We start from the raw sequence: 25,392 nt of genomic DNA, 5'->3' as shown, positions 1-25,392 counted from the left end.
CGGACCCAACCAGGCACAGGAGCTGGCAGAAGCCAACCCACAGCAGCTCCAGCCCAGCAGCAACTCACGCAGGCGGAGGCAGAACCCCTGCAGATGAGGGGGGAAAGTTTCAGGAGACTGGCAACAGCCTGATCCTTTCCAGAATTCAGCCCAGCTAGCAGTGCTGGGAACCTTGAAAGTCTGTCCCACTCCTGTGGCAAAAGGTTAATGGAATACACAAAAACCCAGTGCTCACTCCTTTCTGTATTTATTCTGCTTCTCCTTGAAGGGCAACAGGGACTGCACCAAGGCTCAAGATTGTTAGGCACAATTTCTTGGCACGCTCCATGCCCAGGATGCAGCACGCAACCAACTCTGAGCTCGATGAGTTGCCATGAAGTCAAACTACATAATTATTTGACTTTGCTGTACTAAAATTACAAACTTTAAATTCCACTAATTTGTCTTCAGTGCTTTCTGCTTCCAAAACAGCAATTTCCAGACGGGAAGGGGAAGGCCATGATGTTTATGGCTTCCCAGGTTGGCTCCTGCCTTTGATAACCCCTAAAAACCCTGGCAGATTCAGAGCTCTGGTCTGTATTTGGAATACCACCACCAGAGAATTCTGAGGCTAACAAACATCAGTGCTTGTAAACACCGGAGCTATTCTGGTTGACACTGCCTGAGGACTTGTGAGCCTAGAAAACAAATACGCAGTTAAGAACATGACCAACGCCAGAACGCAGCTTATTAAATTTTCATGCTGATTCTGATTACTTTTGTTTAGCAACACAGATGTGCAACCAGGACTGGGAGCTATAGTGCCTGCGAGTACTGGGAAATAGCTAGCAATACGAGCAAGGTTTGGAAACCAGTCCCTGAGATCTAATAGTGCTCACATGTACACTTATCAGCCCTTACCGGTGACTTGATTTTAAAGAAGCCATGAAAACATTTTAATATATTAGATTTCATAATTTGGTTTCTCCCGTTCTGTTTTAATGGGCTCACATATTAGTCCACAAATGAGTGAGCGATAGGAAAGCATTGCTAAGAACCGCTGAAAACAACAAGGAATTACAAAACCCTGACATACACCAGCAGGATTAAATCGGGATATTTTGCCTGAAATGTAAACGCTGAGCAGCTCTAATCTATTCTGTATGAGCAGGACTCTGTAAGAGCAAGATGCAAAAAAAAAAAACGGATTTTGATGGACATCTCATCACGAATAAGCTCATCCCAACATTAGTCTAGGAACATCCCAAATACAGAGCTGCTTGTGCACATCAGCCCTTTGGCTCTTCCCCATTTGCTCTGGGCTCTACCATGTGTGCCACAAGACCGTTGGCAAAGGGAAGAGGTAACCAAGATGGGAGTGCTGATGGCAGCTGATCAGGCTCTGACCTGTCTGTGCAGGTGCTCGCTGCTTTTTGTTTGGGGTAAAAAGAAACATTTATTAGCTTGAAATAATTTAGTTGGAGGGAGCGAAGACTAAAGGAGGAAAATTTCCCTTTCTGAATGCTTCACATTTCCTTTTGTAATTTCAATTCCCCTTTTAATCATCTACAAGAAGTGTAATAAAGCTTAGGCATATTCCCAGAACAACAGAAAATCGGAGAGCTAGAGCTGAGCTCACACAGAGGGCGGCTGCAGCTGGAGCCAGCGCGTGCTGCCAGCCCTGCTCCAGCCACTGCGCACCCTCACACCCCGGGGCAGGGCACGGGGCACCGCTGCCCCTCCTGGCCTCAGTCACAGGCTCACCCTCACCTGTCCCTCCGGTCACTGGTGCCTAACAGACACCCGAAATGCCACCAGGGTGCTGAGCTGCAGCAGCTGGAGCATGCACGGGGCAAAGATGGGTAGTGTGTGTCCAGCCACCGCCCCCATCGCTCGCTCCCTAGTGGGATCACGGACCCTCGCTGTGTCTCTGTCAGGAAGCGTGGCAGACAGAAAATGGACAAATGAAAGTTTGTGCTCTTACCACAGTGTGGTATCTCCTTTTACGAGGGAAAGGATTAACTGTTTAAGCACTTAAATTAATTAGGACTTAATTAAGATACATTTGGACATGCATCCTCAATTTGCGCTTCCCATGTGTGGATTTAAGAACCATGGGAGAGGGATTAAGGTAATGTTAATTATGTTCCATTTATTTTGGCTATTTAAATAGCTATCCCCTTCCAATTATGAGCCTCTCCAACTCAATTTCTTGAAGAAAAGCATCCTTACCCTGAAATTCTCAAGGATGTTCTTCAGCCAAAAGAAACATGTCCCCGTACAGCTGTAAATTTATTCAAGCCAAGTGAAATGATTCTAGATTTCAAAACGTGGCGTGTTAGTTCAGAAGAGCTCTCCTGGGGTTCTTGCAAGTTTTTGAAAGCAAGGAGATGAGCAGGCAGCCGCAGGGGGGTTTGCACTTAGAGTGATGGTTCCTGTCAGCAGCACAAGAAGCTGGACCACAACTTTCATTTTGAGGCTTACTAGTAACAGAGAGTCCGCAATAACTGGGCAAAGAAGTGAGAAAGAACAGCGAACCCCAGAAGAGCAAAGTAATTTCAAAGGCTTCTCTAGGGGCCAGTGCAAGGATGTAGCCTCTAAACCCAGGTAGGCCCTTAAAAAGTTCAATTTCTCAGCCTCAGGTCATACCCTTGTTCTCCCACCTTGCTGTTTCTTTCCCTCCTTCACTCTTGCTCTTGCTGAAGGCAAATCTGCTGCCGTGGCTGCAGGTGGTGCCTCGGGACTGCTCACCTGTTCTCAGGCACTGCTCATGGACACCCACTTCAGGAAGAAGACCCTGAGCAGAAGGTACAGCTGGCTGCTCTGCACCAACTGTACACAATTAAAAAAAACAAAACATCTGTTTACAAGATTCCAAACAAATGAAGTTTCTACCACCTTTTGTGTAACGATGTTCTAACTTATCATTACCAGCACGAGCCAAGGAACTTTAACCTTCTTTCTGTAACCTAGCCACGCGTCTTTAAAATGAATGCAGTTTTCACATTATTTAATGTCTATAATTTAGAGATGCATGGAGAAAAAAAGAATTATTTTCCTTTCTGCTGCAATGAAAGACCATATTTATTTCACTAAAAAAAAATATCTACCACCATTATTTATTAGCAAGCAAGCAAAAAGCTCATGGGTATAATAAAAATTTGCTACATAAAGCTGCATCTGCCCAAGGAGATGGAGAATTAACTGTAATGAAACTGGTTTAAAGAGCCTCATATCATCACTTTAAAATACCAAGAAGAAAGCAGAAGCAAAAGGAGGAAAAAAAATACCTGTAATTCACAAACCATTATCCGTTCTGTTATTTTACTGTATGAAAACAAAAGGCAAATTGTCTTCTCATCTTTCCCTTTAGGTTGTATATGGAACCTTTTCTTCCCACATATGCTCATATTGCACCTTTAACCAGCAGCAAGTTTGCTGAGGGTTTCTTTGTGAGTGGCAGTTTTTTCCTTCCTCCTTTAGTAGTGCCTGCTGGTCACCACGTAGGCGAGAGGTCAGCTCTTTGAGCAAAACCAGCCTCCCAGCTACTCGGGCCTTGGAGATACAAGGAGCCCAGCTCACCAAGCTCCACTCAGGAAAAAATTCCAGTAATACCTAGAAATTGGATTATTTGTTTGCAATGTGTTGACAGAACCAGAAAAAAATGAAAGAAAAAACACACATTGAGAAATTAATTTACTGGAAGCCTGGGCTACTGCTTTGGAACCCACCCCAACAGCAGGGTGCTTCCCTCGCCCAGCACAGAGAACGGTCGGTGGGGCCGTTTCACTGAACATGGCATTACAGGTTCTTACCACATCTTCTGTCAGCTCAGATGTCTGGCTGTATTCAGCTTGCGTGGGTGCTCTGGTCATCTGAACTTCAGCATGTGGTGAACAGCTTTGGTGCAAGTCCCACCTTACACACGCACTGGAAGTTCTCAGTTCAACAGCTAGATAATTATGCAAAATTGGAGAGAGATTTACAGCACTTGGATTCAGCTACATTCTGAAAGAAAGTTTTGCCCTTCATCAAGGAAGAAGGATTCATCTGACCAGCTGAACTGATCTTGACTGGAAACCGGTCCACGGTAGGCACTCCACAAGCTCACCCCTTCAATCACCCCGCCAGGCTCTGCCAGCAGCTTCTGCCCCGCAGCCGACCTCAAGGAGCAGGGGAGAAGTGGCACAAGTGTGTTCACCTCGACCTTTTGCTGTACAATGTTTGGGTGACAGCAGCCCTCTGACATTACAGAAGCCAAACCCCACTATTAATACAGGACACAACTCAGCAAACTGCTGGTCTCTTGGTTGGCTACTCAGCAGCTAGCCAGAGCTCTGTGTTACCGAGCTGGTCTACAGGATTGCCTGAGACTGCAAGATGAGCTGCCAAACTTCACACTGACATAACCCTGTGCAGCTGAGTCATACATTAATAACCAACATTCACTAGACAGGATCTGTTTTCACATTTTTGTTCCTGAAATAATCTTCCTGATTCTTCCTTTTCTATGGACACTGCTCAGGTTCACAGCAGACAAATAAAATACGGGCCCTGCGTATGAATTCCGGCACCATCCCTACTGATAAAGCTTGCAGTGCAATAATCAGTGTACAGGTGGGCTTGAAAAGAAACCTACCTGTGACGAATCTTGGCGCATGATACTACAGGGCAACGCAGTTACTGTGTGGCAAGCAGAGCTGTATGTAGATTACTGCTGCAATGACATTCATTGATCACTGCGACCAGCTTGGATCCTATTGTTCACCAAGACAGACTGCATTTCATTCCCTCCCTCTTTGTTATAATTAGATACTTGCATTTAGTTAACCACACAGCCCAGATGTGACCATTGCAACAGACAAATCACACAAGCCTGTCCCATAGTACCAGCAGGAATTAATTCACTTTTTGGCCAAAGCCAGATACAAAACAAGTCTATAAGAAAGAGGTAAACATCACGTTTTGGTTAGACCTTTTCCCCTGTGATCTAAAGGGATGAAACACAAAACAAGGACTTGAGATTTTGTTAGAAATGGGCAGGAAAAAAAAGCAACCAAATCATATAGCTGGAAGCGTCATGAGAGCACCTCTCATCCAGCTTCCTCTGTATCCCATGGCCTTGAGCGAACTGAGCCAAATGCTTCCTCCAAAATTTTTCATTAAACAAAAGGTTTAATACAAAATTTCATTAAATAGCATTCAAAAATATATATTTATGCTCCAGTCAACTACTTCCATGTTCTTTCAACTTTTACAGCTCCTAACAGCAGCACTGAGCTCCCCTTAGCTTTGAGCTGTGCACCTTATCTCGCCAACGCCTGAAGCGAAGGCAGCAGAACCTGCAGCAGCACTTACCCTGGTCACACTGCTAATTACATGGTGCTTGCCTCTGCTCTCCCTCAGGAGGCCAAGCCAAGCTGCTCCCTTCTTTGATGGAAGATGCACAACAAGGAAAGAGAAACGCATTCAGGGTGACTCCATAAAGCATACCTCCCTTCAAGAGAAGAAATCCTCAAGATGAAAACCTTCCCAGGTGAAGAATACCTGCAGACAGCACTGTGTTTGGTTTGTTCTCCTCCCTCTTACCCCCACACTCACTCTGCCCCCACAGTGCCCTGATTTGCAGCCTTCCTGGTTATTTTATGAAACTGATCCTGTTATTTTGTACCTCAGTAATGCGTGGGCAGGTTTCATGGTTGAGAAAGCCATGGAACGAGAATCAGCTGGGTATCTTGGTCCAAACTTCACTACAGCATCGGACGCAGCTTGGTTGTGATCAGCGTTACCCCAGCTGATGCTCTCTGGCACCCCTCTCAACAGAAAACAGGAATTTAAGGGGTATGCGCAGAGCTGAAGGGGACAGGTCCCCTTCCCACTAGTGTAATCCAGAAACAAGTCAGAGGAGTTCAACCAACGTCAGTGAAACGCAAAGCAGCTTTTCATACCAGACAGCACCTCCTTGTACTTAGCCAGCGACACGGCAATTCCTGTGGCTGCTGACTGCCAGGCAGCAGATGACACGCAGGTCTTGTGGTGCAGGAATCCCGTGCTCAGGGACGCTCTGACCACAGATGCACCCGAATGGAGAGGCTGCAGGGAACTCAAGAGGGACAAAGCGTCTACGTGCTCCGTGTCTCCAAGTGATGCTGCAGTCCGTAAATGCAGAGCAACACGTGCCTAATCCATTTTCTATGCTATTAACTATCTTACAAAGTTCATAATAGCTTTAATACTGCAGAGTGCTTTGATTTAATTCTGAAGAAGGTACAGTTTCAGGGTTGATGAAATGAACGGCTTTTGGCATCTTCCAGACGGATGATTGGTATATATAAGTTATTTAAATCATTATGGAGTTGTGGGGATATTAATTAAGTTTTCAGCAAAACCAGACTGAAAAGCGGGAGGAGTCTGGAAGAAAGATACGTTTGGCTACACGCAGCCTGTTAGTGTTATCACACCCTGCTAAAAAAACGTAAAGATCATCAGCATTTTCAGTCATTGATAACCTGCAACAAAACACCAGCTCCATGTGAGCTGTGCACCCAATCTGCATAGCTGCCACAGTTCCATTATGCTTCAGTTCCACAAAAAAAGCCTTGATCAGCATCTTGAAGCTCAGGGTAAGTGTAAAAACTTGACAGCAACAGAATTTCAGAACTGTCCGAGAAGTATTATTCATTGCTGGCCTTGCACAGATTGTTTTTATTTTTGCTGTTACTTCTACAGAAGCGTTGATATAATGGAAATAAAGAGGCACGTAAACAGCGCTCTGAGAACTTAACTGATGCCAAACAAAACAATCAAGCTAATGGCCGTTATGTAAGCGCTGTGTTTCCAGAATAGGATGAAAAGAAAGTTAGTTAGCTCCTTTCTGGCTTCAGACAAGTAACTCCTTGGACACTTCTAGCAGGTGAAGAAGTTACATTAGAAATTCATCTTCGCTACCCAAATCTTCCTGATGGGACTGACCTCATGGCAAGTCACCCAGCAGGGCAGTAGCCAGACTGGATGAAAATCAAGATCTTTTCAAGTCTCAGCCTGGATTTCACCTATCAGGTGGTAGTTCAAATCATATGCCCCACTAGGTAATACAGTAAACACTGTAATAACCAGAGCAGGTATATCCTGCTACTTGGTTTGGGTTTCCAGATTTTGTTAGAACTATTTTAGTGCTCCCCCACTGATGCAGTTATGTGCTACTCCAGCGCCTGCTGCACAGGAAGAATTCAGACATTAAATATATTAAAACAGGCGGAATACAATATTGTACCATCAGTACATGCATCAGAAACACACCTTAATAAGATCAGTGTCTTGTTAGAGGGCCCTACGGCATCCCCGCAGTTACCCAGCTGGCAGTAAAGGAGCAATGACAGCACCCTGCTAGGGTCTACACGTCTGAAAACCTGAAGGCATCACAAGCAGCTGAGCGAGCAGGAAGGATTGAAGAGATCTGAACTCCTTCCAGACAAAACTGGCTGACATTTCACCTCCTTCAGAAAGATTCTGAACCCACCTCCAAAGCCAATTCTACCCGAAGAAGACGATATTTGGAAAGTCACAAGATGGCTTCCTTAAAAAGCCTGTCCTTGTGCTTGCTGGGGCTCTCCATCCGCTCCAGCAACAGCCCCCAGCCTCTCTCATCACCTTCACCAAAGGACAGCAGCATTCAGGAACAGTTCAAAACTCAGACACCCGTTTCTAGCCCCCTGCAATGTGACAGGCTCTTACTGCAAGGAAATGAAACTTGTGAGCATCAAGATAGACTTCGCTTTCCATTTCATACTTCTTCAGCTCACATCTCTAACTTGCTGGTATATTTTAATTGAATTTACTGGCAAGGATGTGCTTTACAGAAGATGTTATCTACACTCCTGAGGATTAGAGGTTAAACTGAACCCCTCACGTCAGTTGACACTGTGCAACTTTAATGCTGTGATATATTTGGAAGAAAAAACCTTCTCAAGAAAATGAAATCCAGGTTATACTTCCAATCTCCTGCCTGAGCCTTCAGGAGCATTTACTTTTGATTACGTGGTTCTGGAAACACCGTCCCTGCAACACAAAGTGACCTGCGTGGGACTGGAGCACATTCCTGCCTGAATCCCCCATCACCCAGCGGCTCTTTATCCCGTAACACATCAGAAAAAGGTCTCCACGTGGAAGGGCAATAAGTGATGAGAGAACAGAAGGCCAAGCTTATCAAGTATACCCAGTTTGACCAGTACCGATCCATCACTGACACTAACGTCAGCCAAGCAGCCCGATGCCCCGCTTGGCAGCACTGGGGAACCTCCAGCTTCCATTGGCAGTGGAAGTTACAAGCAGCTTTGAGAACCTCTCGGAAATACAGTTTGCACAAGGGCAAACAGACCTTCAATGACGCCACCATTCAGTTTAGAAGATGCTGTACATTTATTTCTTGTAACCCAGCTTTTCCTTAAACCAAGAATCTGCTTTGCAGGCTCTACATCCGCCGAGGTCTCTGCACTGAATGCGCCTACCCCACTGTCACGGTGGCCATTTGACATGATGTGGGGGTACATGAACGAGTGCATCACCCAGCATCATGTCTCACCTCGTACCTGCTGTGCTTCTGAAGCTCTGTGGACACTGCTATTTTGCAAGGGCAGAACTGATGCAGCGTGCTGCAGTCCAGTCTTCCTTGCAGCTCTAGAGAACAGGTAAAGCATAAGATCCTACCGTTTAGAAATCTGATAGAGCAGCTTGTCCTCTATGCATCTCACCTTTCAAAAGAACAAACAAACAAAAAAACAAACAAAAGTCCTTGCAAAAAAAAAAAAAAAAGGATATCCATCAAGTTTTATTCAATTCTATTTAACTTCCTTTAAAATGCACAGATGTCAGTCTCTTCCCACGTCCTTCCACCCAGCAGAAAAACTGATTAATTTAAGGAGGGAGTCTGAACGAAGAGCAGCCAGCTGGAGGGGAAAAACTGTAAGTAGGTACAGAAGTCACGGACTACTGCATTTCTGTACATCTGGGAGTTAACAAAGGCACAGAAATCACGGAATGACAGCGTGAGAAATGCTACCAGTTTTGGTGTGGTATATTGGTATATTATTTTTGTATGCCTAAACACGTATTTTAAAAAATAACAATATAAAAGACCCAAGTTGTTCTCTTTGAAGTTACGCTTATCAAAATAGCTAATTAAGACAGTTAGCTTGCTGATTCATCACTATCACAAAGGTCTGCACTTTCCAAACCATTAACAAACTCCTACGTCAGCTCAATGCCTAAGTCCTTCAAACACTAATGAGTAAAGCGATAAGCACTTAATTTCATCTTCTATCCCCCTCCTCCAGCACTTCATCCCACTGAAAACAGGTCCCTTCCCCTCAGCCACTTGCTACGTAAAGCACAGAAGTGTCCTCCGTACAGTTCAGCCACGCGCAGTCCTCCAACAGATGTGCACACAGCCCGCTGTGCTCAGGCTTTCTGTTGAGACAACTGTGGCATTTATTGAAACATGGGATCTGTGCTTTCAGGAGGAGGTTGTTCTTGCTGTTCTTCTGCAGTCTAAATTCACTTCTGTACCTTTCACCACTACACCCTAATGCATTCCTTTTTACCAGAGCAGAAATAAAGCTTAAAACAGCATTTGTTAGCCTCTGTGCTTCCCTGGGTAAGTACGATGCAAACACCACTTGGCTCTGCGATGCTTTCTGCTGCAGACAGGGCTGGTGATGCTGAAATGCTTTTTGAAGAGGAAGGCTTGCCACGCTGCACACGGAACAACTATTGCACCAACGGACTAGAAATACAATCCTCTTCTAGCTATTCATTCAGAACTGCTGAAGCGGAAGATCACAAACAACACTTCCTACAGGATGACTGATTCGATTACAGCCCTGTGAGAGTCCCAGGCTGAACGCCTACATGGGCAGGTGATCACTTCAGCAGGAACTGTAAGACATAGGCGGTGTATTTTTGTTGCACAAGAGATGAGGAAGTCCTGCTCCTAACTTCCCAGGATTGCTGATCTCTGCGTTTTCCCTATCTTCAAAGAACTGGAAGACCAAAGGCAGGATCTTCTGTTTTGTCACGGAAGGGACACGTGGCTAAAGGAGAGGGAACGATTATAGTACCATGTACATTTTTTTTCTATCTTTCTCTTCAGTTCTCAGACTACACCGGAACAGCTAATGATTGTGCTTACAAGCAGAGGTCATGGATTGGCCAAAAATGCAATAGAGAAACAAAACTGAACAGATACAGCACATCCTTGTGCAGGAGAGAAGCAGCGAATGCATTACATCGTGATCTGAATAACAGTTCTGGTCCCGTCTCACACAACATTCTCCTTCGACAGCTGAGGGAAGAACAGTCCACGGAGCTGCCCATGACACAGACGGGAGCTGGCTGGGCAGCTGCTCAGAGGGCAGCTGCTGTGGTTCAGCATCAAGAAAACAGAAGGCACCAGATGGGAATCCACCGAGGTCCTTCCTGGGCCAACTTGTTTATTACCAGCCTGGTTGGTCAGACAGAGCAGATATCATCACGTTGGACAGGACTGCAGGAAAATTCAAACAGATCAGCAATGTGAAAACAGGCCAGAAAATATCTAGGTGGAGTTTGATAAAGGCAAACGCAAAAGGCTACAGGGCAAAGAAACAAATGCACAAAGAGATGATGAGGAACAGCAGTCCAGGCTGCAGATCTGCAGATGACTGTGGGTAAGCAGCTGAACATAAACGAGTAGTTCCACGTTGCTACAAACATGACAACCACCTCACCAGAAGTACAAACAGGAATACACTTGGCCAGGTGCATGAAGCAATCCCTGCTGTGCCCAGAGGCAGTTAGGTCACAGCTTCAAAAAAAAAAAAAAAGTGGTTTACCAACAAATGCTTTGAGAAAGAGCAGTGAAAACAATCAGAGTCTACAAACTGTACAACAGAAAAAGAACAGAAGAGTTAGAGTTATTTACATTGGGGGAGAACAAGCTGAAAGAACATAATACTCTGAGGTTTGTACAACGATGAAAGGTATCATCTGTTCTCTATGTCCACTGCTGGACTGAAGACAAAATGTTGTAATAAGTCTGTCATGCTGGCATGGACTTCCTAAGGCAGGTATGACCTTGCTTTGAGGCAGCAGGATGGACTCTTTACCTTTCTCATCTACTTCACTTTAAGAAGCACTCCTATACTCGTCCCATCACAGCTTCTCCCTGCCCAGCAATCCTAAAACCTACAGCTTTGGCTCTGACCAGGTAGGTACAATGCTCCAAAGAAAGTTTCAGCTTCTGTGCCTGTGCAAGATATGGGGTGCTTGTGGGATATTTATTTATAAATTTTTACTTCTTTACTGATTTACTGATGCAGGCCTTTAATTTGGAAAGTAAGTGCTTACATAAGTGAATGAAGTGGATTTTTCTCACTCAGCAAAATAAGCAAGGAGACACCAAGCACCTGCAGGGAAGTCTCTGAACCAGACTACATGCTAAAGACAAAGTGTTCAAGGAAGCCTACATGGAAAGACGAGCAGTGAGTGACTTCAGAGCCACCAGTTCTGTGCGCAGAGGCTGTGGCAGTCTGGCAGTCTCACCTGAACACAGAAATCCAAGCAAGGCTTTAGGGCTGAGCTGGGAGGGTGGCACTGCCCCAGGGCGGGGAGAGCAGAAGAGCAGAACCTCGGGTCTGGTCACAGGCTCTGTATAGCAGTGACGCTTACGGCCTTCTGACAAAAAGCAGAGGGACAGGGACACAAGATTGTTTTCTTTAAGGCAGTGCTGTACTTCAGGCGGACACAGACAGTCAATGGAAAGCTCCACAACCCCAGCACACTGCAAGGGTGCCGGCAGACAAAACCCTGCAAGGGCAAGAAACCAGATGAAACAGCAGCTGCTGTAGCAACAGGACCTACACACACCTAACCTAGATGCAAAGCTGGAGGAGCGCTGCACGCAGAGCAGAGGGGAGCTGTTAAGCCACAAAGACATAGCTTACAAAGATACAAACATACACAGCAGGTTTACTCATAGACCCAACAGTAAACAGGGTGGGGAGCAGGGAAACATGAAGCGTTACGGTAACATGAATATAAACGATTAAGAAATTTCTGTTTCAACAGAAAGGTTATCAGTAGGGCAACTACAACAGACATCAGAGCACAAACAGTGGAGCAGCACAATATGCTCTTCCAAACGCAGCCATGAGTAATTACAGCTACTAACTGCATCACTCCATGGATCCCGATGGTTGAGGCAGAATCGCTGCTGCTAGAACAAATCCTTCGGAGTTAAAAGACTTGAATTGCCTGTCTGAAAGAGTACCAGACACTAATTGCCTTGGTGTTAACACAGCAACGGCATGAACAACTCAAGTTCCTCAGGGAGTACAATGACTGCAATTAATCCACCACGTCAAACCTTCTCCTTAGCAGAGCTGAAGCTGAGAGGAAAGCCCCTCAACAGAGGCAAGTGTCAGGAGTTGATCTGGAGAGGCTCCTTCAGCACTAGCAGGTACTGAAGGGAAATCAGAAGACAACGTGGAGGAAATAACATTCACTCCACCTCCAACCACAGCCAACAGCTCAGGCTGTGCACAAAGCTCCCAGCCTTCAGGAGAGCTCCTGCCACAGACTAGATAATGAAGTCTCAGGGCCAGCTAATTATATGAGACAAAACCTTGAAAGCTGGAAGTGTTGCAATAAATTCAGAGATTTCGCTATAGGAAATGTAATTAGTCAGGATAACTTTTTAAAAGCCTCAGTGATTACATACGCTTCCCCAGATTTACATGGGCATAATCCTACACAAGAAGGACACAAAACATCAGAAAGCCAGGAATCATGAAGTTAATTTAATTTTGGCTGCACACCCCTGGCTCTGTCCTCTCCTGGGTGGGTGTCATTTCCCCACACAGACGTTGTGAATAATAACCTGACGAAGCTAGACCGTGCCCCAAAGCACTAAAGCTCAGCAGCAGCACTTGGGGCATTTGTTTATCTGCTGACTCCTTCCCTTCATGACGTGGGCCTTGGTTCTGGTCCTGCCAGTAATCAACAGAGGCAAGTTAGCTGACTGTCTGCAAATGCAGTACAACCATGCAAAGACAGGCAACGCTATCATAACATATCCCTGACAATGGAAAACTGAGGTTCTGAAATGGATAATCCACTTCTCCCCCACCCTCCCAGTCAACCCCCCAATAAAATAAAAAATATAAAAAAGGTATTTTCCTGCTATACCTCAGAAATAAGGTCTCATTGTTTCCAGCTGAACAGTGAATCATTACATGAACTCAGACCATCATATAAAAAAATAAAAACAAACAAGACCCAGCGGAAATACTGCAGTTTAATATTTGCAGTAAGATCTGCAGCCCAAAATTCTGATCTACCAGACTAATTCACTTCCCTACATTGCCATGAACATGGAAAAAAAATGAGTCATGAAGACTAGGGCCTGCTTATGTACACTACCAGAGCTCAGGCGGGGCTCATGTAAAAACATTCCAATTCATACTGCTGCAAGACATGGAAGTGGATGGGACCAAGAGGGATCTGCTGCACCCTCAACACTCTTCATACGGGTGGTAACTGACCCAGGGCGGCCTTGGCAACAGATGTCTCGTGGCAGAGCTACAGAGTCCTGTAACGTGGCTACTTATATGCCTTCACATATGCCACTGAAGGACGTACCACCTGGCACATGGATGATCACATATGTAAGAGCAAGATGAAATTTTACCAAGTAATAACAAAACCAACATCTCTATCCCAGCTCAAACTACACGTGCTTTCTATCAGTCAGTAGAGAACCGTGCACAAAATTGCCACTTCACCAGGCAAAGAGCAATCCTTAAAAATACAGAACTTCAGCTAAGAGCAGGGATCCTGCAGGGCCAACCCCACCTGAGCAGGCAGGGGAAGAGTCTCACTTCAGTGGTGCATCACAACACGTTATGTTTTATTATACAACTAACTAGGGTATTCAGAAGCATGACCAAGCAATCCTCGAGGCTAACCATTTTTTCCTTAAAATAAAGCAACATAATGTTTAGAAGTTTCTGTTTTGCCTATAAAAACACGTTGCAGGACCCTGCCAGGAGGGCAGGTACACGAAGTAATGCAGGGCATTTCTCAGGATCTTCCAGGAATGTTTTCATTGAGTTTCTGCTCTCTTGTATTCAAAGGTAAAAGTTCACAGTACAGAAAAACATGAGATACAGTATTTGTAAGAAGCATGATCCAGCCAGCACTGTCATCAGGTGCCTATTTAAGGAAACCTGGCAATTAACGTTGGTGTGCAGGGACAGGGCAGAAACTGAATTCAGGAGGCCAACAGGAACAGGATCCCACAGCGGGAGTAACTGGGGCTGGAGGACATTGTGCAGAAGCTCAGGTGCCTGCTACCCTGCACATCGTAAGAGATGCACTGTAACAATAAATGGCATTTTTATAACTCCTCTCATTTCAGCCCTTTGAATAGTTTGCAAGTAATTTCCCCCTGAAGTAAAAATAATTGCATGAAACTGAGAAATTAGCCTGATGGCAAAAGGAGCCAGACTTCTGCAGGGGTGTGCTGCTCGAGCTCTGCCAGCACTGACACATATTTGGCATTTCAGAAGTGTCCCCCAGCACCAGGCCCTGCACACCAGTATGGTCAGGACAACTGGAAAGGAATCACTGAGCATGACGTACAGTTGGAGGCCGGTCACTAGTGGCGGCCCCCAGGGCTCGGTACTGGGACCAGTTCTCTTTAATATCTTTATCGGTGATCTGGATGAGGGGATCGAGTGCACCCTCAGCAAGTTTGCAGATGACACCAAGTTAGGTGCGTGTGTCAATCTGCTCGAGGGTAGGAAGGCTCTGCAGGAGGATCTGGATAGGCTGCACCGATGGGCCGAGGCCAACGGTATGGGGTTCAACAAGGCCAAGTGCCGGGTCCTGCACCTGGGGCACAACAACCCCAAACAGCGCTACAGGCTGGGAGATGTGTGGCTGGAAAGCTGCCTGGCAGAGAAGGACCTGGGAGTGATGGTTGACAGTCGGCTGAATATGAGCCAGCAGTGTGCTCAGGCGGCCAAGAAGGCCAGCAGCATCCTGGCTTGCATAAGAAACAGCGTGGCCAGCAGGTCCAGGGAAGTGATTGTCCCCCTGTACTCAGCTCTGGTGAGGCCGCCCCTCAAGTACTGTGTTCAGTTTTGGGCCCCTCGCTACAAGAAGGACATGGAGGTGCTCGAGCGAGTCCAGAGAAGGGCAATGAAGCTGGTGAAGGGTCTGGAGAACAAGTCTTACGAGGAGCAGCTGAGGGAGCTGGGGTTGTTCAACCTGGAGGAGAGGAGGCTCAGGGGTGACCTTATTGCACTCTACAGGTACCTGAAGGGAGGCTGTAGCGAGGTGGGGGTTGGCCTGTTCTCCCACGTGCCTGGTGACAGGACGAGGGGGAATGGGCTAAAGTTGCGCCAGGGGAGTTTTAGGTTGGATGTTAGGAAGAACTTCTTTACTGCACGGGTTGTTAGTCACTGGAACGGGCTGCCCAGGGAAGTGGTTGAGTCCCCATCCCTGGAGGTCTTCAAAAGACGTTTAGATATAGAGCTTAGGGATATGGTTTAGTGGAGGGCTTGGTAATGTTAGGTCAGAGGTTGGACTCAGTGATCTTGGAGGTCTCTTCCAACCTAGAGGATTCTGTGAAATACACTAACTCAGCTGCAATATAACATCATATGGTGTGGAGGCTGCAACATGCTGAAGGCAATGGGTTTGGTCCCTTTTCCCCTGTAGCTCTTTACCTTCCTGGGGTGCCTTGGAGTCAAAAGGACTCCAGCTTTTAACCTGCTCAAATCACTTCATTATTTCCCCTCTCTTTAAAGCATATCTAAAGTTCCCACCTGAAGCCATAGGAAAGAACAGGGTCTCACAAGAGCTCTTATAGAAGAATACTCCTACTTCACATGATACATCTCACTGCAGACTGGCTAGCACCTGTAACAGCTAGGCAATGACTATCTCTGTAGGGCTGGGCCCAAGGAGCTGGAGCAGGAACCCTGGTGTACTCCACATGCCCAACTGATCTGCTCTGCAGAGGCTTTAACCTCTATATAGGGTTAAACCATCCAGTACCTCAAGAATCAGGTATGATTGGTCTTGGGCTATTCCCAGTCCCAACACTTGCAACAGTACCACACGTAAAACCAATGCAGTTCAGAGGTGACCAGTTGGCAGGCTGTAAGTTGTACTTTGTGGTTGTTTTGGATCCAAACTCCACAGTTCCTGCTTCAGGATTCAGCTGCTTTTGTTGTGAACGCAGCTCTTGACAAATAAATACACTATGAGGACGAATACACTCAATGGTATCTTTCACTCCATGTATTTGCAGGATTTTGCACCTTGCTGGGGTGTCACTGAATCAGTACTGAACTAGTCCAAAAGTACTGCACATATTTGCTCTGGATCCTTCTTATTTGAAGAAATATGATTCTTGAAGAAATGTGATTTATTAATGCTTCAAGTGCATCAAGGATGGATGTTTGGTCAGCAAAGAAGCTGGGTTAAAGCCAAACTGGTAAAACAGACGTACAGCCAGAATTTACTCTTGCTTTACAGAGAGGGTTATTGGTCTCCAAGCATGATTCAATAGAAAATGGTGCTAGATGTATCCCCAGGTGGCATGTAACACCTTTAATTATCGGCAGATGTCTTGCTGCACTTTAGAACATACATGTTGGACTCGTGGCCCACCGTTTTGGATGCGACTGTGTGTACTCATCAGGAGCTGGGACCTGACCTCATGAGACTGCAGCAGCTCCCCATCCCAGCACAGGATAGCAGCAACAACACAGCAAGAAACAAAGCCCACAAGAGATAAAATAATGACAGCATAAAACAATTTATCTTTCATGCTTCTCTGCCTATTTGGATCACAAAAAAAGTGCCCCATGCTTTGCACAACTCCTGTTTAGTCAAGCAAATTTGGCTTCAGAACTGTATCTAGATTCCAGCCTTCAACATTTGGTTATAAGCAAATAGGAACACGTTAATGAAGAATTCCGGAAAACATTAACATTTACACAAGCCGAGGTCTGATCTTATTGAGGCTCTTCTGTTTGGCTGAGTTTTATGGGATAATTTTAAATAGATTCACTCCACCTGCATTTCAGGTGGGACAAAAGAATTGAAGGAAAAAAAAAAAATAAGAGATCCTGTTCACTTGGATTAATATTTTTTAAAAAATGCTGCTCTAGGTTGTTCTCTGGAATTAAAACTGCCACTAATGGTTTCAGCCATTTTGTCAATCATCTGTAGTATTTGCAAGAACCAAGCCTTACATCTGGAACATAACTGTCAGAGAAAGAGCTGAACAAACGTGCATTCAGCTGCAGCCACTTCTAAAATTCCCCATTCCCCGAATTATTATCTGCACTATTTTCTCCTTAAGTCTTGCTTCTTATGTTACATGAATGAAGAATCAGCACTCAGCTTTTTTCCCCCCCTCTCCTTGCCATACAAAGGAACAATGCTTGAGGAGGTCTGTTCTGGCTACATGAGATAGAATAACACTGGTTCTAAAAGACAAGAGGGACATAACCAATTCCAACAGCTCCTTTCAGTGCTATTGCACACAGGCATATGAAAGCCCCTAGAATTTCTGGATCTCTATAAATAAAAGCACTGATCATTTCTAGTGAATATAAAGACATAAGAAATATTAATGGCTTAATATAAACACCCACTGTACCTTCCCAATCACAGCACACCGAATAAGAGAATTTAATACCACCTTTAGAGAGTCAGATGATTGAAGTTTGCGTCGTACTGCATTAACAAGCACTTACATTACATTAACCTCACTACTTACACATGTGATTAATACTCAGTACAAGGAAAGAATCAGAAGGGGAAAAACCCAAAATCATGTAATTTAACAAATGCCAAATAAATACATTTGGATCTCCAAATGAACTATTTTCCAAACAAGAACTACAGAAAAAAAAAAGCTGGCAAGGTTTATAGAATCGTGCTTCTGTCAGATAGAAGAAATCAGAAATCAGGTATTATGGGTATCAAATTATTATGGTACTCCCTCAAACGGAGTTGAAAGAAAATACTATATACTGTTCTACACTTGAATGGGTTGAGTGATTATCGACTGATGACTGCAAACGTGCACATCCAGAGATGTTCAGTGAATATATTTTAGGACTGTTTGCTCACTTTTGCTCATTTCAGCTGTGAACAGACAGCTTTCTCACCTGTCATGCATTTGACTTTGCTGGAGAAACTGTGCAGAACCTTCTGGGGAAAAAAATTGTTTTGAAAAGAGCAGACATTGGAATTACAGTAATTAGATCTAGAAAGAAGGGATAAAAAGTGTTCATGCTGTTAGACAGGTAGCAATGCAATTGCTTCAGCATTTGACTTGACAGCTCATTTTTAAGCTGAGCTGTTCTGCTGCTATTATTTGAAAATAGCTGTCACTGTCAGATATTTTATTTGTAATTATATAATTGAACTCCAGTGTCACTCTAGGAGTAAACTAAACACTCTGTGGAATACCGACACGTGTAACAACAAATACAGGACAATTTGCATCTCCTCTTAGTCTAAAGAAAATAACTCCTATTGAGGCCACTTTTCCTATTTTCCTTAATCCTGCAGGAGGGTTGCTACGATTACGTGACAGTACTGGTTTTACAGTGGCAAGATCGGAATTCCATACACGTTCCTTGCTTTTACCATTATCCAGCAAAACATACTCGGTATATAAATGCCCTCTACTTTTATTTAATCTCATCTCAGCCTTAGCTAACCCGTATTTAAAGATGGCCAAACTAACTAACATGGGAGTTTATGCTAGTATTTCATCATTGCTTGTGCTTTGAGACAAACTTGGCACTATCAATACCTAAGCAAGAATACACTCAGTGACTTGGGGTGTGTGTGTCCATTTTTCTTTTTAAGTCTCATTTGGTTCATTAAGAAGCCTTTTCTTTTGAAATTCACAGAGATGCATGCATCCCCTTATGATTAGATAATATGATCACCACAGTTTGCTTAGCTGTTAAAATACATATGCTTTCCTCACCTGGGAAAAGCTTTCAAGGAAAAGTTGTACACTGCCAAGATGAAGAGACCAAATCTTTCAATTCAATACTTGAAAACAGAAATGTTTCCCTCCAGGTTATTTTGTTTCTGGTTACTTTACTGAAGTGTCTGCAGCACCAAATACAGAAGTTTTCTTTGTTCTATTGACATTCAGGATCTTTATTCCCATCTTGTCTTAAACTTACAAAGGTCACAACAGATTTTCTTGTTTGTTTTCCTTGTCTTGGTACATACGAAATCATGCACCTAATTATCAGCTGTACTTCTATTACCCCAAGAGAGACTTTCCTTCTTCCATGCTGGCATTAAATTTATTTTCAAGAGAGAAAAAAGGTTTAATAAATACAAAAAAAAATAAATCAAGAAAATTAGATAAATAAGTCAAAACAAAACAACAAAAAAATCATAGCTTCAGATCCTTGCTGGCTACGGTAATATACTGAAAGCAAACCAAGGTCCTCAATAAGACATCAAGCCTTATTCCCCCCTTGCAGCCTGTATGAGTCTTAGTAAAGACGAAGACAACAACATCAAGAAACCAGTGCACTGACAGACAGTGCTTCCCTTCCTGCTGCCTGCCACTTCCCTGAAACAGATTTAAACACAAGTAAACAGGAGCTGGAAAACTTGCAAGTTCTCTTACCATCTGACAAGTCAATTAGCCCGAGGTAGTGCAAAAGTTTCAGAGAGGAGCATACCACCACCACAATGCCTAGAGTCTGCAGTCCCTCCGACTCGCCTTTAGTCCACATCCTCCGAGGCACCAGGCAGTACCTGCTGGCGTGCCGGCACCCGGCTGGCAGACATCGAAAGCTGCAAACTCCTCCGTTGGAGGCTTTCCTCCCCGCTGCTCAGCTGAGTGTGCAGCCCCTTCCCTCTCCCTCCCCCGGCCTCGCACTCCCTCTCTTTCTCAGGCTCTCCCCCTAGTTCTGCTTCTCTTCTCCTCTCTCCACTGCTTGCCTTTTTTTTTTTTTAATTAAAAAAACATCCAAGCAGTTTCAGCATTTAGCAGTAATCTCAGGTTTTATTTTCTTTCACTTTAGGGTAATTCTCTCAAGTTTACTCTGCCCCTGAACAGCTTAATGCAGGGCTCCTAACCTCAGCAACATCTTGCATGGCTCTCATTATATACTTTTTTTTAAAAAACATATCTGTGATACCAGTCACCTTCTGCTTTGGGGATTTTCTCAGTAATCCTACCAATTTGGATGCTTTTTGTAAATGCCTCTTCCGTACTGCTTAGGAGGCTACAGCACATTGTGAGGGAGGAAAGGAAGGATCCTTCCCCTTCCCAATTCTCCTCCTCCTCTACATTACCCCAGGACACTGAGGCAGCAAGGCACTTCGTGCCCCCAGCACACCGGGGTACACACAAACGCTCCCTGGGTGCACATGGATGCCCTGGGGCCCAGAGGAGCTGGGCCCGCTGCCACTGCGCAGCCATGCCTGGGGACAGGACCTCAACAGGGTTTCATACATCCTGCTAACCAAGGGATGCCCTCTGATCGCACAGACGTACCCATGGAAGCCAGGGTGGAGGTACGGGGTGCTTGTACATGCCTGAGTAATCAAGTCACCAGCTGAAGAACACTTAATTGAGTTGGAGCTTTGTTTCCATGCGCAGGTGACTGACGAACGGATCAAACAGCAGAAGGATGCATTTGCAAGGGTGATGAGGGTTCCCTGCCACTGGCACCTACCTAACCAGAGCTCCCCTCCCTGCTGGCACGGGCTGTTACCACCCCAGGCACTGGGATTCCCTGGTGCAGGGACACAGAAGCCCCACGTTATGCTTCCCTTCTGTGGAAGGGCTGCTGGTTGGCCGACAGACGCCAGGCAAGGTTCTTCCATCCCTCCAGCTTTAAGCCCTACCCTGACCTATCACTGTGGTGTTTAGTTAGGCCAAGCCAGTTTTCTGCTGTTCTTTAGTCATTTCAATAAACACAACTGATGAGAGAGTTGGCTACAGATGCATAATTGGGTGGCAAACCCTGCAGACCCAGATCTGCGCTCCCCTTTTAAGAAATAATTTAATTATGAGCACCTCTCAGCAAAAGCTCGGCTCCCAGCTTGGCCCGCACCAAGGTATGCACAGGTACCGCACCACCTGTTCTCTGCTACAGCACTGAGCTAATGCAAGAAATTGCTTCTGTGTTTTAAGCCCAAGAATGGATCCTCAGTACCGGAACAGAGCACCACCAGCTGTGGACAAGAGGCAGAAATATTAACTAAGAGCTTATTAGGTGTTTGATTTGAATCACGCCTGGATCAAAGAAAAACCCAAACTGAGTCAATGCCAAATAAATGGCTGGATTCAAAGTTGGGAGTCCTTTGGAGTAAATATTCTGCAGGCTAAAAAACATTCTGCAGAGCTACAGCAGCCTTTGGATCGATTTTTCCCAAACACTGCTATATCTGCTGTATAATATATACTGTTATTCTCACAGAGGGTAACTCCAGGGACTAAATGTTTCCAGCTAGAATCACACACACAACTAGCAGCACAAACTTGAGTGCCCAGTTTTCTACCAGAGCCAACAAAAACAAACTCTGCAGAGCAACAACTAGAAGAACAAGGGGGTTTGTTTTTTAGTTATATGTGGACAAGGTTAAGCTTCCTGGTGAAGCAGTAATAGCTTTATTTTTGCTAAATGCTAAAAAGAGGAATGTAAGCAGGTCTGTTTAAAATACCAGATGTCTTGGTAATAGAGATAGATGGTCTTGCTAATGCCTAGCCTAAGTATCTCTTGCACACAGCAAAAGGGGTTGAATGGCTCAATTAACTCCGGGAGGTTTGTGCTGGGTAGGCACTGTGTGTGCCCTCCGGGAACACGAGTAAGAACTTCATCAGGATCAATCAAAATAACATATAATGAAAAGGATTGTGTGGTAATAAAAGAATTGCAATGATGAATCATTTCAATGACTTATGTGATCTATAAAAGGCTCTTTAAATCAGTTGGGGAAAAATACATCATACGAAGGTGCAACAATCACAGCAAAACGGAGAATAACGGAGAATAACCTTCCCATCACAGAAGCTTCTCCCAGCAGCCAAGCTATTTGGATCACATTTTTGCTTTCAAGGAGGATTCATCTCCTTGCTTCATTTTAAAACAAATACAGCACGACAGGTTCTCATTACCCACACCTGTAAAAAGCCTCCAATGTTGTTCTACGATTAGCCTGTTATAAAACAAAATATTAAATTTGTCATTTTGATCAACTATTCCTTTGTTCTCGTGTTACGATAAAGAACAAACAGGAACATCTGATTGATTCTTCCTATGCAGCTCATTATTTCAAATATCTCCAGAACACCTTTGTTTATGGATCTTCTTCCCATACCTGGCAGTCCTGAACACTCTTCCCACATGGCCACTGCCCATAAATCTATTTTCACTGCAGAGCTCTGAGGCTCTTCCCCTTCTGCTGTGTTTTAGGAATGGCATAATGAGATCGTTCACAATACCGCAGGTAGCTGTCACATCAAAAATATTAAGTTACTATTCCATATGTACTTATCCAATATAATTTGTGTGTGCATAAAGGTGGGGGGTTTATTGCTGTTCTCATTTTCAATCAGGCAAACCAAAGCAAGAACCAGGTGTCTGAGTCATTTTAAGTCACCTAGACCCGACCAAATGATATTGTTTGAATTTCAGTATTTTATCAGCCTGCCTTGGCCAACAGTTATTCATCTGCCTCCTTTACCCCATGTGATTTAGGTTTTTTCATATTTCTCTGGCTCTGACTATCCCTAAGGGATTTGTACCTTCTGCAAGTTATGTGGAGAGATAGCTACAGACTATGATTGGGAACAATACGCTCTGAGTCAAGTTACCAAGTCTAGCACCCAAGTAACGAATGGTTTAGGGTCCCAACCTAAGCCACGAGGCATCTCCAGCCACACTAACGGCTGTTCACTGACAGGCTCAGGTCCCAACCCATTTGCACCACCACAATCTCACCCTGACCCCCCTGCCCACAAATTACTCCGGCTTCATATCACATTTGCGTTTTCCAGCAGTTATTCACCAGCCCAGAGTGGTTTTGGAAGTGCTGGCTAATTACCAGTTATTAGTTTTGTCACTGGAGATGCATTCTGCGTCGTGATAGGTGAACCTCTGATGTCTGTTTGGTTTGGGCAGACGTGGGGGTGCTTTTCTGTTAGTGCTGCACAGGGAGCTGGGAGCAAGGAGCTCAGTGCCTCAGCCTGCCATCTTCTTGCTGCACGAGCTCAAGGAAGCAACTGGCAGACAAGCCCTTGCCTGACACACTACACATTTTTCTGCCCTAACAAAGGCAGCTATAATCCCATCAGAATGTTTCCCTTTGGTTCACCTCTGAGTCACATGAAGGAGCCACTCTTTGCTCTGTGCATGCTTCCCTGCTTGCTGGCCATGGAATGAAGGCAGCAGGTCTGAGGACCCACAGGGTTTATGGAGAGAAGCAGGAGGGGACCCCACACTTCTTCCCTTAAGAGGGAGCGACCTTGGGATTCCCAGCTTGTTAGCCTCAACAGCTTCAGAAAGCACAGGAATCCATTTCAGAAAGGCTCCAGAAACCAAACCTCATTGCTGACTTTTTCTAGGCCACAGCGGGAAGCACAGACAAGAATAGCCGGCCTTGAAGGTTCTGCACACCGCTGAATGGAGGACAAGGCTTCATCCTGTATGTGCCCCACTACAGCAGAAGCCGGAGGGTGCTAATGATGCACACGTAGCCTCCTGTCCTGGTTTCAGTTAGGACAGTTATTTTTCCTCCTAGTAGCTGGTAGGGTGCTATGTTTTGGATTAGGATGAGAAGAGTGCTGATAACACGCTGATGTTTTAATTGCTACAGAGCAGTGCTTACACCAAGCCAAGGACTTTCCAGCTTCTCGCTCTGCGGGCAGCGGGCAGGCTGGGGGTGCAGCAAGAGCTGGGAGGGGACAGACCCAGGACAGCTGACCCCAACTGGCCAAAGGGGTATTCCATCCCATCTGACGGCATGCTGAACAATATATAGGGGTGGGGGGCCGGCTGCTCGGGGTTGGGCTGGGCATCGGTCAGCAGTGCAACTGATGCTACATGGAGCAAGTGGGTTAAACCACAACACCTCCTATCAAGCTGTAATGGTGAGTAGACCAGCAATGAATATAGAAACTGTATAACCTCAGAGGACTAACTTGAGCTGCCGTTTACATGCACGCTGTCTGAAATTGGGTGTGTTTTATTAGAGCAAGGAATAATTAATGTAAGGGTAACAGCCACCGTTGGTGATTCCATCATCAATTCCACTGGCAGGAATTCAGGCTGCACTGTGCTTTTCTCCTTTTATTTAGGACTTTCTATCTATTCCTCTAGATCTTTCTAGATAAACCCACTCGGCTGCAGGAACCCCAGCAGCAAACCCAAAGGCCGGTGCCTCTCAAGGTGGCAGCTCACCAGCAGCCTTGCGGGGGCCGCCAGCTGCTCTCAGCAGCTGCCCCACAAGTTCTCCAGCTCCAGACCTGCCCTTTGCAGGGCTGTTGGCTCAGCTTGGGTGAAGCACCAGTGACTGAGTAGCAATGCCTGCTGTGCCACGAGGGAGCCAGGGAAAGGCTTCCGCACTGGTGTCCTACTTTTCTGACTGGCAACAAAAGTTGAGGACACCTGCTGGGAGGAAAAGGACGGTAGGGGAGAGGAAGTGGAAAGTTGAAAGGAAGAGCACAAGAGGGTATTTCAGGCCTGAAATAAGGAACACTAAGGTGATGTGACATGAAGATCCGATCTAGGAAGGATGGGGCTTTATGCCCCGAAACTGAGCACAAAGATGAAAAGTCTGATGTCAGTTCAACCAGGGGTTGATTTCCCATCTGGCTGACCTGTGCCAGGCCCCATCCCAGCTGAGTGCTTTCCCCAGAACCCACGCTCAGAGGTGAGCACTCTCCAGCAGGTCCATGTCACTGCTGGGAGCCAAGAAACTCAAAAGCCATGCCTGCCACAAGAGGCACATGCTCTGCAGTGGCAGCTTTTGCTTACTGGATTTCTGCACAAGCAAGAAGAGATGTGACCCCTCGTTTGTGTGGCTAGCAATTGCTCTGCAGCGTCTCAAAGCAGTCCCGAGGCATAAAGCTAGAAGCCTCTGCTGTCAAGTCTGGCTGCAGTGATTCTCATCACAGGTGGATTTTCCCCCATATTATTTATTTCCCATCACATTGCCACAACTTCTATCTTAGTTTTATTAAAAGTGATGATTAATAACACAACCTTTGTTCTCAGACTTTTTCTAACGGTCTGCGTTTTTCCAGATTCATATTGACTTCAGTGCATGAGAATAACACAGAACAGCTAGTCTAGTCTCCCCCCC

At 45.3% G+C, this 25,392-nt stretch overlaps 1 protein-coding gene and 1 long non-coding RNA gene across 7 annotated transcripts in view; both read right to left on the bottom strand.

Moving 5' to 3' along the window:
* The window catches only part of KCNIP1 (potassium voltage-gated channel interacting protein 1), a 376,470-nt gene that overhangs the window by 36,268 nt on the left and 314,810 nt on the right, over positions 1 to 25,392 (bottom strand). The window lies entirely within an intron of this gene.
* LOC118173678 lies at positions 21,651 to 24,297 on the bottom strand. The gene is made up of 2 exons (XR_004754343.1): positions 24,160 to 24,297; positions 21,651 to 23,786 (listed from the first exon to the last, which is right to left on the bottom strand). It is a non-coding gene; the product is annotated as an uncharacterized LOC118173678 (long non-coding RNA).

This window comes from Oxyura jamaicensis, chromosome 13 (assembly GCF_011077185.1).
Source record: "Oxyura jamaicensis isolate SHBP4307 breed ruddy duck chromosome 13, BPBGC_Ojam_1.0, whole genome shotgun sequence".
NCBI classification, from domain to species: domain Eukaryota; kingdom Metazoa; phylum Chordata; class Aves; order Anseriformes; family Anatidae; genus Oxyura; species Oxyura jamaicensis.
The sequence above is the reverse complement of the archived record's forward strand: the minus strand, read 5'-3'. Positions and strand labels throughout refer to the sequence as shown.